This window comes from Salmo trutta, chromosome 23 (genome assembly GCF_901001165.1).
Source record: "Salmo trutta chromosome 23, fSalTru1.1, whole genome shotgun sequence".
NCBI classification, from domain to species: domain Eukaryota; kingdom Metazoa; phylum Chordata; class Actinopteri; order Salmoniformes; family Salmonidae; genus Salmo; species Salmo trutta.
In genome coordinates this window covers 30,901,509-30,917,745 of record NC_042979.1, presented here as the reverse complement: position 1 = coordinate 30,917,745, position 16,237 = coordinate 30,901,509, and the positions used below count along the sequence as shown (strand labels likewise).

The 16,237-nt window shown below is 49.2% G+C and overlaps 1 protein-coding gene across 1 annotated transcript in view; it reads right to left on the bottom strand.

The window, feature by feature from the left end:
* Positions 1–14,603, bottom strand: part of LOC115160298 (tubulin polyglutamylase TTLL11-like) — a 55,779-nt gene extending 41,176 nt beyond the window's left edge. Inside the window, exon 1 of the mRNA XM_029710659.1 lies at positions 14,430–14,603. The gene's annotated coding sequence lies outside the window, so the exon portion shown is untranslated. The remainder of the gene's footprint in view (positions 1–14,429) is intronic.
* Between the last annotated feature and the right edge of the window lie 1,634 nt (positions 14,604–16,237).

Here is a 16,237-nt window from a genome sequence, read left to right as displayed (position 1 = left end):
GTGCTTCTACACCTGCATTGCTTGATGTTTGGGGTTTTACGCTGGGTTTCTGAACAGCACTTTGAGATATCAGCTGATGTAAGAAAGGCTACATAAAAAAATGTGATTTGATTAGTAGTAGAATGATGATGGTAGTGATAGCAGTTTAGTGATGGTGGTGGTAGTAGTAGTAATGATGATGGTAGCAATAGCAGTTTAGTGATGTGGTGGTAGTAGTAGTAATGATGATGGTAGTGATAGCAGTTTAGTGATGGTGGTGGTAGTAGTAGTAGAATGTTGATGGTAGTGATAGCAGTTAAGTGATGGTGGTAGTTGTAGTAATGATGATGGGAGTGATAGCAATTTAGTGATGGTAGTGGTGGTAGTAGTAGTAATGATGATGGTAGTAATAGCAGTTTAGTGATGGTGGTGGTAGTAGTAGAATTAACGAAGATGGTAGTGATAGCAGTTTAGTGATGGGGTGGTAGTAGTAGTAATGATGATGGTAGTGATAGCAGTTTAGTGATGGTGGTGGTAGTTGTAGAATTAACTAAGATGGTAGTGATAGCAGTTTAGTGATGGTTGTGGTAGTAGTAGTAGAATGCTGATGGTAGTGATAGCAGTTTAGTGATGGTGGTGTTAGTAGTAGTAATGATGATGGTAGTGACAGCAGTTTAGTGATGGTGGTGGTGGTAGTAGTAGAATGATGATGGTAGTGATAGCAGTTTAGTGATGGTGGTGGTAGTAGTAGTAATGATGATGGTAGTGATAGAAGTTTAGTGATGGTGGTGGTAGTAGTAATGATGATGGTAGTGATAGCAGTTTAGTGATGGTGGTGGTGGTAGTAGTAGTAATGATGATGGTAGTGATAGCAGTTTAGTGATGGTGGTGATAGCAGTTTAGTGATGTGGTGGTGGTAGTAATAGTAATGATGATGGTATTGATAGCAGTTTAGTGATGGTTGTGGTGGTAGTAGTAGTAATGATGATGGCAGTGATAGCAGTTTAGTGATGGTTGTGGTAGTAGTAGAATGATGATGGTAGTGATAGCAGTTTAGTGATGGTGGTGGTAGTAGTTGTAGTGATGATGGTAGTGATAACAGTTTAGTGATGGTGGTGGTAGTAGTAGTAATGATGATGGTAGTGATAGCTTTTTAGTGATGGAGTGGTGGTAATAGTAATAATGATGATGGTAGTAATAGCAGTTTAGTGATGGTGGTTATAGTAATAGCAATGATGATGGTAGTGACAGCAGTTTAGTGATGGTGGTGGTGGTAATAGTAAAAATGATGATGGTAGTGATAGCAGTTTAGTGATGGTAGTGGTGGTAATAGTAAAAATGATGATGGTAGTGATAGCAGTTTAGTTATGGTGGTGGTAGTAGTACTAATGACGATGGTAGTGATAGCAGTTTAGTGATGAGGTGGTAGTAGTAGAATTGATGATGGTAATGATAGCAGTTTAGTGATGGTGGTGGTAGTAGTAGAATTAACTAAGATGGTAGTAATAGCAGTTTAGTGATGGTGGTGGTAATAGTAGTAATGATGATGGTAGTGACAGCAGTTTAGTCATGGTGGTGTTAGTAGTAGTAATGATGATGGTAGTGATAGCAGTTTAGTGATGGTGGTGGTAGCAGTAGTAATGATGATGGTAGTGATAGCAGTTTAGTCATGGTGGTGGTAGTAGTAGTAATGATGATGGTAGTGATAGCTATTTAGTGATGGTGGTTGTAGTAGTAGTAATGATGATGGTAGTGATATCAGTTTAGTGATGGTGATGGTAGTAGTAGTAATGATGGTAGTGATATAAGTTTAGTGATGGTGGTGGAGGTGGTAGTAGTAGTAATGATGCTAGTATTGATAGCAGATTAGTGATGGTGGTAGTGATAGCAGTTTAGTGATGGATGATGGTGGTAGTAGTAGTAATGATGATGGTAGTGATAGCAGTTTAGTGATGGTGGTGGTAGTAGTAGTAATGATAATGGAAGTGATAGCAGTTTAGTGATGGTGGTGGTAGTAGTAGTAGTGATGATGGTAGTGATAGCAGTTTAGTGATGGTGGTAGTAGTAGTAATGATGATGGTAGTGATAGCAGTTTAGTGACGGTGGTGGTGGTAGTAGTAGTAATGATGGTGGTATTGATAGCAGTTTAGTGATGGTGGTGGTGGTGGTAGTAGTAGTAATGATGATGGTAGTGATAGCAGTTTAGTGATGGTGGTGGTAGTAGTAATGATGATGGTAGTGATAGCAGTTTAGTGATGGTGGTGGTAGTAGTAGTAATGATGATGGTAGTGATAGCAGTTTAGTGATGATGGTGGTAGTAGTAGCCAACTATTACCGACGAGCAGCACTGTAGAAACTAAATACATTACAAAGGAACGTCTTGATTAGTGTTATGTGAGCTAGCTACAAAGTTGCTTTTGTATCATGACAAGGTGTAGTACTGAAACTATCGAGGTTACCTAGCCAGCTACACGTTCTAACAAAGTCAACAACGCAGCCACTGCTAGCTAGCCTACTCCACCAGCCAGCAGTACTGTATCATTTTCGTCATTTTAGTCAATAAGATTTTTGCAACGTAAGCTTAACTTTCTGAACATTCGAGACGTGTAGTCCACTTGTCATTCCATTCTCCTTTGCATTAGCGTAGCCTCTTCTGTAGCTTGTCAACTATGTGTCTGTCTATCCCTGTTCTCTCCCCTCTGCACAGGCCATACAAACGCTTCACACCGCGTGGCCGCTACCACTCTAACCTGGTGGTCCCAGCGCGCACGACCCACGTGGAGTTCCAGGTCTCCGGCAGCCTCTGGAACTGCCGGTCTGCGGCCAACAAGGCTGAGTTCATCTCAGCCTATGCTACCCTCCAGTCCCTAGACTTCCTGGCGCTGACGGAAACATGGATTACCACAGATAACACTGCTACTCCTACTGTTCTCTCCTCTTCAGCCCACGTGTTCTCGCATACCCCTAGAGCATCGAGCCAGCGGGGTGGTGGCACTGGAATCCTCATCTCTCCCAAGTGGACATTCTCTCTTTCTCCCCTGACCCATCTGTCTATCTCCTCATTTGAATTCCATGCTGTCACAGTTACCAGCCATTTCAAGCTTAACATCCTTATCATTTATCGCCCTCCAGGTTCCCTTGGAGAGTTCATCAATGAGCTTGACGCCTTGATAAGTTCCTTTCCTGAGGATGGCTCACCTCTCACAGTTCTGGGTGACTTTAACCTCCCCACGTCTACCTTTGACTCATTCCTCTCTGCCTCCTTCTTTCCACTCCTCTCCTCTTTTGACCTCACCCTCTCACCTTCCCCCCCTACTCACAAGGCAGGCAATACGCTTGACCTTATCTTTACTAGATGCTGTTCTTCCACTAATCTCATTGCAACTCCCCTCCAAGTCTCCGACCACTACCTTGTATCCTTTTCCCTCTCGCTCTCATCCAACACTTCTCACTCTGCCCCTACTCGGATGGTATTGCGCCGTCCCAACCTTCGCTCTCTCTCTCCCGCTACTCTCTCCTCTTCCATCCTATCATCTCTTCCCTCTGCTCAAACCTTCTCCAACCTATCTCCTGATTCTGCCTCCTCAACCCTCCTCTCCTCCCTTTCTGCATCCTTTGATTTTCTCTGTCCCCTATCCTCCAGGCCGGCTCGGTCCTCCCCTCCTGCTCCGTGGCTCGACGACTCACTGCGAGCTCACAGAACAGGGCTCCGGGCAGCCGAGCGGAAATGGAGGAAAACTCGCCTCCCTGCGGACCTGGCATCCTTTCACTCCCTCCTCTCTACATTCTCCTCTTCTGTCTCTGCTGCTAAAGCCACTTTCTACCACTCTAAATTCCAAGCATCTGCCTCTAACCCTAGGAAGCTCTTTGCTACCTTCTCCTCCCTCCTGAATCCTCCTCCCCCCCTCCTCCCTCTGCGGATGACTTCGTCAACCATTTTGAAAAGAAGGTTGACGATATCCGATCCTCGTTTGCTAAGTCAAACGACACCGCTGGTCCTGCTCACACTGCCCTACCCTGTGCTTTGACCTCTTTCTCCCCTCTCTCTCCAGATGAAATCTCGCGTCTTGTGAAGGCCGGCCGCCCAACAACCTGCCCACTTGACCCTATCCCCTCCTCTCTTCTCCAGACCATTTCCGGAGACCTTCTCCCCTACCTCACCTCGCTCATCAACTCATCCTTGACCGCTGGCTACGTCCCTTCCGTCTTCAAGAGAGCGAGAGTTGCACCCCTTCTGAAAAAACCTACACTCGATCCCTCCAATGTCAACAACTACAGACCAGTATCCCTTCTTTCTTTTCTCTCCAAAACTCTTGAACGTGCCGTCCTTGGCCAGCTCTCCTGCTATCTCTCTCAGAATGACCTTCTTGATCCTAATCAGTCAGGTTTCAAGACTGGGCATTCAACTGAGACTGCTCTTCTCTGTGTCACGGAGGCTCTCCGCACTGCTAAAGCTAACTCTCTCTCCTCTGCTCTCATCCTTCTAGACCTATCTGCTGCCTTTGATACTGTGAACCATCAGATCCTCCTCTCCACCCTCTCCGAGTTGGGCATCTCCGGCGCGGCCCACGCTTGGATTGCGTCCTACCTGACAGGTCGCTCCTACCAGGTGGCGTGGCGAGAATCTGTCTCCGCACCACGCGCTCTCACCACTGGTGTCCCCCAGGGCTCTGTTCTAAGTCCTCTCCTATTCTCGCTATACACCAAGTCACTTGGCTCTGTCATATCCTCACATGGTCTCTCCTATCATTGCTATGCAGACGACACACAATTCATCTTCTCCTTTCCCCCTTCTGATAACCAGGCGGCGAATCGCATCTCTGCATGTCTGGCAGACATATCAGTGTGGATGACGGATCACCACCTCAAGCTGAACCTCGGCAAGACGGAGCTGCTCTTCCTCCCGGGGAAGGACTGCCCGTTCCATGATCTCGCCATCACGGTTGACAACTCCCTTGTGTCCTCCTCCCAGAGTGCTAAGAACCTTGGCGTGATCCTGGACAACACCCTGTCGTTCTCCACTAACATCAAGGCGGTGACCCGATCCTGTAGGTTCATGCTCTACAACATTCGCAGAGTACGACCCTGCCTCACACAGGAAGCGGCGCAGGTCCTAATCCAGGCACTTGTCATCTCCCGTCTGGATTACTGCAACTCGCTGTTGGCTGGGCTCCCTGCCTGTGCCATTAAACCCCTACAACTCATCCAGAACGCCGCAGCCCGTCTGGTGTTCAACCTTCCCAAGTTCTCTCACGTCACCCCGCTCCTCCGCTCTCTCCACTGGCTTCCAGTTGAAGCTCGCATCCGCTACAAGACCATGGTGCTTGCCTACGGAGCTGTGAGGGGAACGGCACCTCCGTACCTTCAGGCTCTGATCAGGCCCTACACCCAAACAAGGGCACTGCGTTCATCCACCTCTGGCCTGCTCGCCTCCCTACCTCTGAGGAAGCACAGTTCCCGCTCAGCCCAGTCAAAACTGTTTGCTGCTCTGGCACCCCAAAGGTGGAACAAGCTCCCTCACGACGCCAGGACAGCGGAGTCAATCACCACCTTCCGGAGACACCTGAAACCCCACCTCTTTAAGGAATACCTGGGATAGGATAAAGTAATCCTTCTAACCCCCCCCCCCTTAAAAGATTTAGATGCACTATTGTAAAGTGGTTGTTCCACTGGATATCATAAGGTGAATGCACCAATTTGTAAGTCGCTCTGAATAAGAGCGTCTGCTAAATGACTTAAATGTAAATGTAAATGTAATGATGATGGTAGTAATAGCAGTTTAGTGATGGTGGTGGTAGTAGTAGTAATGATGATGGTATTGATAGCAGTTTAGTGATGTGGTGGTGGTAGTAGTAGTAATGATGATGGTATTGATAGCAGTTTAGTGATGGTTGTGGTAGTAGTAGTAATGATGATGGTAGTGATAGATGTTTAGTGATGGTGGTGGTAGTAGTAATGATGATGGTAGTGATAGCAGTTTAGTGATGGTGGTGGTAGTAGTAGTGATGATGGTAGTGATAGCAGTTTAGTGATGGTGGTGGTGGTAGTAGTAGTAATGATGATGGTAGTGATAGCAGTTTAGTGATGGTGGTGGTAGTAGTAGTAGTAATGATGATGGTAGTGATAGCAGTTTAGTGATGGTTGTGGTAGTAGTAGAATGATGATGGTAGTGATAGCAGTTTAGTGATGGTGGTGGTGGTAGTAGTAGTAATGATGATGGTTGTGATAACAGTTTAGTGATGGTGGTGGTAGTAGTAGTAATGATGATGGTAGTGATAGCTTTTTAGTGATGGAGTGGTGGTAGTAGAATGATGATGGTAGTGATAGCAGTTTAGTGATGGTGGTGGTGGTAGTAGTAGTAATGATGATGGTTGTGATAACAGTTTAGTGATGGTGGTGGTAGTAGTAGTAATGATGATGGTAGTGATAGCTTTTTAGTGATGGAGTGGTGGTAATAGTAATAATGATGATGGTAGTGATAGCAGTTTAGTGATGGTGGTTATAGTAGTAGCAATGATGATGGTAGTGACAGCAGTTTAGTGATGGTGGTGGTAGAAGTAGTAATGATGATGGTAGTGATAGCTATTTAGTGATGGTGGTTGTAGTAGTAGTAATGATGATGGTAGTGATAGCAGTTTAGTGATGTGATGGTAGTAGTAGTAATGATGGAAGTGATATAAGTTTAGTGATGGTGGTGGTAGTAGTAGTAATGATGATGGTAGTGATAGCTTTTTAGTGATGGAGTGGTGGTAATAGTAATAATGATGATGGTAGTGATAGCAGTTTAGTGATGGTGGTTATAGTAGTAGCAATGATGATGGTAGTGACAGCAGTTTAGTGATGGTGGTGCTAGAAGTAGTAATGATGATGGTAGTGATAGCTATTTAGTGATGGTGGTTGTAGTAGTAGCAATGATGATGGTAGTGATAGCAGTTTAGTGATGTGATGGTAGTAGTAGTAATGATGGTAGTGATATAAGTTTAGTGATGGTGGTGGTAGTAGTAGTAGTAATGATGCTAGTATTGATAGCAGATTAGTGATGGTGGTAGTGATAGCAGTTTAGTGATTGTGGTGGTGGTGGTAGTAGTAATGATGATGGTAGTGATAGCAGTTTAGTGATGGTGGTGGTAGTAGTAATGATGATGGTAGTGATAGCTATTTAGTGATGGTGGTTGTCGTAGTAGTAATGATGATGGTAGTGATATCAGTTTAGTGATGGTGGTGGTAGTAGTAGTAATAATGATGGTAGTTGTAGTACTGATGTAATGGTGAAGATGACAGTTAGTTAGTTATATTTTCCTTGTTTAGCTTTTTATATTTATTATATTTCTACTATTGACTGTTACCATTTTATTGTTGTTATAATTAATTTAATTTTTTGATTATTATATTTTACTACCATTTTATATTATTATTTGTTATTCTTTAATATTTGATTACAATGTATATTGTATACATTGTTGCTTTGGCAATATTGACGCAATGTTTTTCATGCCAATAAAGCAGCTTGAATTTGAATTTGAGAGAGAGAGAGAGAGAGAGAGAGACGGTGTAAGGCTTGGGTGTAGTGGGTGAGGAGTCATGCGCAGGAAGTAGAGAATACAGGGTAGTGTTTTTTAATGAACACAACAGCAAACACACGCCACCCCACAGCGATCCAGAGCGCACACAAAACCAAAGTGCCCCAAACACAGGGGACAGAAAATAGTCGGCGCAAAACACGCACTAGCACCATAAACACAATGAGCGTGTACATAAGCAAAACACAGATCAATAATCCCGCACACACAGAGCAGGCGGGCCTACTGGCTAAAATAGCCCAGCTAATCAGCCCAACACAAAAACAGGTGCAAACAATAAATGGAAAGGGGCGGGGAAAGGGAATCAGTGGCAGCTAGTAGGCCGGTGACAACGACCGCCGAGCGCCACCCGAGCAGGAAGGGGAGCTACCTTCGGTAGGAGTCGTGACAGTACCCCCCCCCCCCCTGACGCGCGGCTCCCGCAGTGCGCCGACACCGGCCCCGAGGGCGACCCGGAGGGTGAGGCGCAGGGCGATCCGGGTGGAGGCGATGGAAATCCCTCAACAGGGACGGGTCTAAGACGTCCTCCACCGGTACCCAGCACCTCTCCTCCGGGCCGTACCCCTCCCAGTCCACGAGGTACTGCAGGCCCCTCGCCCGGCTTCTCGAGTCCAGAATGGCCCGTATGGTGTACGCCGGGGACCCCCCGATGTCCAGAGGGGGCGGAGGGACCTCCGGCACCTCACCTTCTTGCAGGGGACCAGCTACCACCGGCCTGAGGAGAGACACATGAAACAAGGGGTTAATACGGTAAAAGGAAGGGAGTTGTAACCTATAACACACCTAATTTATCCTCCTCAGGACTTTGAAAGGCCCCACACACTGCGGCCCCAGCTTCCGGCAGGGCAAGCGGAGGTGCAGGTTCCGGGTCGAGAGCCAGACCCTGTCCCCCGGTACGAACACGGGGGCCTCACTGCGGTGGCGGTAAGCACTCCTCTTTTGCCATCCACCGGCTTGCTTCAGGGATTCCTGGACGGCTCTCCAGGTCTCCTTGGAGCGCTGCACCCACTCCTCCACCGCAGGAGCCTCGGTCTGACTCTGGTGCCATGGTGCCAGGACCGGCTGGTAACCCAAAACACACTGAAAGGGTGACAGGTTAGTAGAGGAGTGACGGAGTGAGTTCTGGGCCAACTCTGCCCATGGAATGTACCTCGCCCACTCCCCTGGCCGGTCCTGGCAATACGACCTCAGAAACCTGCCCACCTCCTGGTTCACCCTCTCCGCCTGCCCATCACTCTCGGGGTGATAACCAGAGGTCAAGCTGACCGAGACCCCCAGACGCGCCATAAACGCCTTCCATACCCTGGACGTTAACTGGGAACCTCGATCAGAGACAATGTCCTCCGGCACCCCGTAGTGCCGTAAGACGTGGGTAAATAGGGCCTCCGCAGTCTGTAGGGCCGTAGGGAGACCAGGCAATGGGAGGAGACGGCAGGACTTAGAAAACCGATCCACAACAACCAGGGCAGTAGTGTTCCCCTGAGACGGGGGAGATCGGTCAGGAAGTCCACTGACAGGTGAGACCATGGCCATTGTGGAACGGGGAGGGGCTGTAACTTCGCTCTCGGAAGGTGCCTAGGAGCCTTACTCTGGGCGCTTACCGAACAGGAAGAGATGTAGAACCTAACGTCCTTAGCCAAGGTGGGCCACCAGTACTTCCCCCTGAGACCCCGCACTGTCCTCACCACACCAGGATGACCCGAAGAGGGTAGTGTGTGGGCCCACCGAATCAATTGATCACGGACACCAAGCGGCACGTACATGCAACCCGTGGGACACTGTGAAGGCGCAGGTTCCACCCGTAACGCCCGCTTGATGTCCGAGTCCACCTCCCATACCACCGGTGCCACCAGCCTAGATGCTGGAATGATGGGAGTAGGATCAATGGGCCATAGAGACGGGACAGCGCATCGGCCTTCGTGTTCAGGGAGCCTGGTCTATAGGAAATGGTGAACCTGAATCGGGTGAAGAACATGGCCCACCTTGCCTGACACGGATTCAGTCTCCTAGCTGCCCGGATATAATCCAGATTCTGGTAGTCGGTCCAGATGAGAAAGGGGTGCTTAGCCCCCTCAAGCCAGTGTCTCCACACCCTCAGGGCTTTTACCACCGCTAACAACTCCCGGTCCCCCACATCATAGTTGTGCTCCGCCGGACTGAGCATCTTCGAAAAGAAAGCGCAGGGGCGGAGTTTCGGTGGCGTACCCGAGCGCTGTGATAGCATGGCACCCACCCCAGCCTCGGATGTGTCCACCTCCACCATGAATGCTAGAGAGGGGTCCGGGTGCGCCAACACGGGTGCCTCGGTGAACAGCACCTTCAACCTCTTGAAGGCTCTGTCCGCCTCAGTCGACCACCGCAAACGCACCGGCCCCCCCTTCAGCAGTGAGGTAATGGGAGCCGCTACCTGGCCAAAACCCCGGATAAACCTCCGGTAGTAATTGGCAAACCCTAAGAACCGCTGCACCTCCTTCACTGTGGTTGGAGTCGGTCAATTACACACGGCCTAAATGCGGACACACTCCATCACCACCCCTGTGGTGGAAATGCGATAACCGTAGAAGGAGACGGCTCGTTTGGAGAACACACACTTCTCAGCCTTGACGTATAGGTCATGCTCCAGCAATCTCTCAAGCACCTTGCGCACCAGAGACACATGCGCGGCGTGGGTGGCGGAATATATCATCGATATAGACAAGCACGCCTTGCCCGTGCAGGTCCTTGAGAATCTCGTCTACAAAGGTTGAAAGACGTCTGGAGCATTCTTTAACCCATACGGCATGACAAGGTACTCATAATGGCCCGATGTGGTACTAAATGCGGTTTTCCACTCGTCTCCATCCCGAATATGCACCAGGTTATACTCGCTCCTGAGGTCCAGTTTTGTGAAGAACCTTGCTCTGTGAAATGATTCTACCGCCGTAGCGATGAGAGGTAGCGGGTAACTAAACCCCACCATGATAGCATTTAGACCTCTGTAATCAATGCACGGACGCAGACCTCCCTCCTTTTTCTTCACAAAAAGAAACTCAAGGAGACGGGTGAAATGGAGGGCCGAATGTACCCCTGTCCCAGAGATTCCGTGACATATGTCTCCATAGCCAACGTGTCCTCCTGTGACAATGGGTGCACGTGACTCTTGGGAAGCGCAGCGTTTACCTGGAGATCTATCGCACAATCCCCCTGTCGATGAGGTGGTAATTTGGTCGCCCTCTTCTTACAGAAAGCGATCGCCAAATCGGCGTATTCAGGGGGAATGCGCACAGTGGAAACCTGGTCTGGACTCTTCACCGACGTGGCACCTATGGAAACTCCCATACACCTCCCTGAACACTCCTCTGACCACCCCTGGAGAACCCCCTGTCTCCACGAAATTCGGGGATTGTGACTAGCCAGCCAGGGAACCCCCACCACCACCGGAAACGCAGGCGATTCGATAAGGAAGAGACTAATCCATTCCTTATGATTCCCCTGTGTTACCATGTCCAGTGGAACCGTGGCCTCCCTGACCAACCCTGACCCTAATGGCCGGCTATCTAAGGAGTGTACGGGGAAGGGGGGATCTAGCGGAATGCCCAGCTTGATGGCGAGTCCGCGATCCATAAAGTTCCCAGCTGCGCCTAAATCGACTAGCGCCTTATGCTGGGAAGAGGGAGAAAAGTCAGAAAAAAAATTAATACGAACATGTGACCAACAGGGGGTTCTGGGTGAGTTTGGTGCTGACTCACCTGGGGTGACCGAGAAGTGTTCTACCTGCCCACTCGACTCCCAGACTGGCTCCTCCAGCACCGGTCGGCCGTGTGTCCTCTCTGACCACAGCTGGTGCAGGAGGAGCCTCCTCCTACGGTACCCCTCGGCACGGCCCCCCCTAACTCCATGGGAATAGGGGCGGGAGTGCACGGAGGTGGAACAGACAGGACCCTTTCCGAACGCCCGCGGGCAGCCAGCAGATTGTCTAGTCGGATAGACATGTCTATAAGCTCATCGAAAGAGAGAGCGGTGTCCTGACAAGCTAGCTCCCTGCGGACGTCCGCCCGGAGGCTACACCGGTAATGGTCTATCAGGGCCCTGTCGTTCCACCCCGCCCCAGCGGCCAAGGTCCAGAACTCCAGCGCGAAGTCCTGTGCGCTCCTCGTCTCCTGCCTGAGGTGGAATAGCCGCTCATCCGCCGCTCGTCCCTCCGGAGGGTGGTCGAATACGGCCCGAAAGCGGCGGGTGAACTCAGAATAGTGATTCCTCGCCGAGTCCGGACCATTCCAGACTGCGTTAGCCCACTCCAGAGCTCGGCCCGTCAGGCAGGAAACGAGGACACTCACACTCTCCTCCCCCGAGGGAGTAGGTCTCACGGTAGCCAGGTACAGCTCGAGCTGGAGCAGAAATCCCTGGCACCCAGCCGCTGCTCCATCATACTCCCTCGGGAGCGCAAGACGAAGCGCGCCGGAGCTGGACGCAGGGGGAGGAGGAGGTGGATGAGTCGGAGGAGCCGGAGGTGGAGAGAGGAGACCACTCCTCTCCCATCGGTCCATCCTCTCCATCATCTGTTCCATCGCCGATCCGATCCGATGGAGAACTGAGGTGTGATGAAGAACGCGTTCCTCCATCGAGGGAAGGGGGTTGGCAGCTGCTCCTGCTGATTCTTGGTGCGGGATTCTGTAAGGCTTGGGTGTAGTGGGTGAGGAGTCAGGCGCAGGAAGCAGAGAATACAGGGTAGTGTTTTTTAATGAACACAACGGCGAACACACGCAACCCCACAGCGATCCAGAGCGCACACAAAACCAAAGTGCCCCAAACACAGGGGACAGAAAATAGTCGGCGCAAAACACGCACTAGCACCATAAACACAATGAGCGTGTACATAAGCAACACACAGATCAATAATCCCGCACACACAGAGCAGGCGGGCCTACTGGCTAAAATAGCCCAGCTAATCAGCCCAACACAAAAACAGGTGCAAACAATAAACGGAAAGGGGGGAAAGGGAATCAGTGGCAGCTAGTTGGCCGGTGACGACGACCGCCAAGCGCCACCCGAGCAGGAGGGGGAGATACCTTCGGTAGGAGTCGTGACAGACGGGAGCAATAGAAGAGAAAGCAGAGACAGAAAGAAAGAGAAAGACTGAGAAAGTTATTACTTCTGATAACCCAGGGAAAGAAAGGGAGAGAGAGAGTGAGAGAGAGAGAGAGAGAGAGAGAGAGAGAGAGAGAGAGAGAGAGAGAGGGATAGATCAAAAGGGAAAACTAGGGGATGAGAGTGATAGAAATGGCAGAGAAAGTCAGAGAGAGACTGACAGATACAAAAGGGAGCAGAGAACGACAGAGAGACTGACAGATGCAGAGGGAACAGAGAAAGAAAGAGAGAGACTGACAGATAGAGGGAGCAGAGAAAGACAGAGAGACTGACAGATACAGGAGCAGAGAAAGACAGATAGACTGACAGATACAGAGGGAGCAGAGAAAGACAGAGAGAGACTGACAGATACAGAGGGAGAGAGAAAGACAGAGAGAGACTGGCAGATACAGAGGGAGCAGAGAAAGACAGAGAGAGACTGACAGATACAGAGGGAGAGAGAATATACAAGGGGAGGTTAGTGGTGGCCACCCCATGGGCCGTAGAGCTGCCTACCACACACACACACACACACACACACACACACACACACACACACACACACACACACACACACACACACACACACACACACATGGCACAGTCTTGTGTGAAATTCCATCACCGCTGGGCTGGAATTTAATGTCTCCCTTTAACAGGCTTATGGCGAGCTGTTAACTGGGGTGTTGTCTAAAGATGGCTGGCCAGAGAGACCAGAGATCAGAGGGAGACAGACAGGCTTTCCCATATCAGCAATCCCCAGGCCCAGTCCAGAGCCCAGACACACCGGCTGGCTAATACCACCATCACCACACACAAACACAGGATGAACTCTGCCAAGATGGAGGGAGGGAGGGAGGGAGGGAGGGAGGGACTGAAATGACTGTTCGCTGCCTCCTTCTATGGTCCTGGGGGTAATGAAGCAGCTTAATGTCCACATCCCAGTTCAACCCTAATCCTAGCTTCATGCCCACATCCTGGTTTAACACTAACCCTAACTTCATGTCCACATCCTGATTTAACCCTAACCCTAACTTCATGTCCACACCCAGGTTCAACACTAATCCTAGCTTCATGTCCACACCCAGGTTCAACAATAACCCTAGCTTCATGCCCACATCCTGGTTTAACACTAACCCTCAGCCTAGCTTCATGTCCACATCCTGGTTTAACACTAACCCTAACCCTAGCTCATGTCCACATCCCAGTTCAACCCTAACCCTAATCATAGCTTCATGTCCACATCCTGGTTTAACACTACCCCTCAGCCTAGCTTCATGTCCACATCCTGGTTTAACACTACCCCTCAGCCTAGCTTCATGTCCACATCCTGGTTTAACACTACCCCTCAGCCTAGCTTCATGTCCACATCCTGGTTTAACACTACCCCTCAGCCTAGCTTCATGTCCACATCCTGGTTTAACACTAACCCTAGCTTCATGTCCACATCTTGATTTAACACTAACCCTCTCCCTAGCTTCATGTCCACAACCTGGTTTAACACTAACCCTAGCCTAGCTTCATGTCCACATCCTTGTTTAACACTAACCCTAGCCTCATGTCCACATCCTTGTTTAACACTAACCCTAGCCTCATGACCCCATCCTGGTTCAGCATTAACCCTAACCCTAGCTTCATGTCCACATCCTGGTTTAACACTAACCCTAACCCTAGCTTCACGTCCATCGGTGTGTGTGTGTGTGTGTGTGTGTGTGTGTGTGTGTGTGTGTGTGTGTGTGTGTGTGTGTGTGTGTTAAGACTCACGTTGGTGATTTCTCCTGAGCAGGGTTCATGAGATGTAATGTGTCTCTAATGACCCCCACCTTCACCTCCTCATCTACTGGGCTGGGGACGTACTCACACACCCCGGGGGACACCTGGAACACACACACACACACACACAGACACACACACACACACACACAGACAGACACACAGACAGACACACACACACACACACACACACACACACACACACACAGACAGACAGACAGACAGACAGACAGACAGACAGACAGACAGACAGACACGATAGACACACACACACACACGACAGACACACACACACACGACAGACACACACACACACACGGCAGACACACACACCACACCACACACACCACACACACACCACACACGCACCACACACCACACACACACCACACACAGACACACACAGACACACACACACACTCTCCTCATCTCTCTGTACCTGGAAGCAGGTGGGTCCTGGTTTGCCAGGCAGTATGTCACCCAGGTAGTAGACCTTGAGCTCAGGGACCAGAGCGATGACCGTCTTGATGACCAGAGAGATGATGTCTGACCACACCTTCTTGATGTCCACTCCTTTAGAGGCCAGGCGGTAGAGCACGCTGGAGAAGGTGCGCTTGTTTCCCGACGAAAGGCTGTCAGAGTGGACGAAGTTCCCGCTCTGGACGTTGAGGGAGTAGTTGGTCAGGTGCATGAGGACATGGCTCAGGTTCTTCTGACGGGGTTCTGTTGGGGTGCCAGGGACATGGGAGAACAGAGATGTTAGAATGCTATATTTAAACATTGAAACAAGTCAAGAAAGTCAATGTTTAAATGCTAGTAGAATCCTTTATGACAAAATGGAAGATAAAATATATTGTGTAGTGATTATGAGTGCTGTATGTATGTGTTATGAATGCATTATGTCTTCAGATAAAGTGTTCCTACCATTCCTACCTGGTATTGCTCGGTACAGAATGTGTTATGAATGGGTTATGAACATGTTATAAAGTCCCTTTGTAAATTCCAACCTGGTATGGCTCGGTACAGAATGTGTTATGAATGGGTTATGAACATGTTATAAAGTCCCTTTGTAAATTCCAACCTGGTATGGCTCGGTACAGAATGTGTTATGAATGGGTTATGAACATGTTATAAAGTCCCTTTGTAAATTCCAACCTGGTATGGCTCGGTACAGAATGTGTTATGAATGGGTTATGAACATGTTATAAAGTCCCTTTGTAAATTCCAACCTGGTATGGCTCGGTACAGAATATTCTTATAAATGTAGCATATATGTATTATGAGCATGTTATAACATCCTTATCTATGTTCCTAGCTGGTTTGGCTCGGTGCAGAAGCGTAACAGCCCCTCTTTAGCGATATAGATCTCCAGCGGCTCCAGGAACTTGACCAGCACGTAGAGACGGATGTCCAATTTCAACTTGTCGATAAGAAGAGGCTTGTGGATGAACTCCTGGACCACAGACTGCCTTGTCTGTGATCCCGCTATAACCCTGAGGTCGCTGGGGTCGCGGATCAGGTAGACTTACTTGTTAGATATTACTGCACGGTCGGAACTAGAAGAACAAGCATTTCGCTACACTCGCATTAACATCTGCTAACCATGTGTATGTGACCAATAAAATTTGATTTGACTTTATTTCACTGACTGGAAAAATATAAACAATGACCATCCATAGGTCTAAATGGGTGAAGATATTGGTTCAATCAAGCTCTGGTCTTTAAACTTTAAATCATCATCAATGACCAAGGCTGGTGTAGAGGACTGTGATTCCAGTCCTCCTGGTTGGTATGAGTGA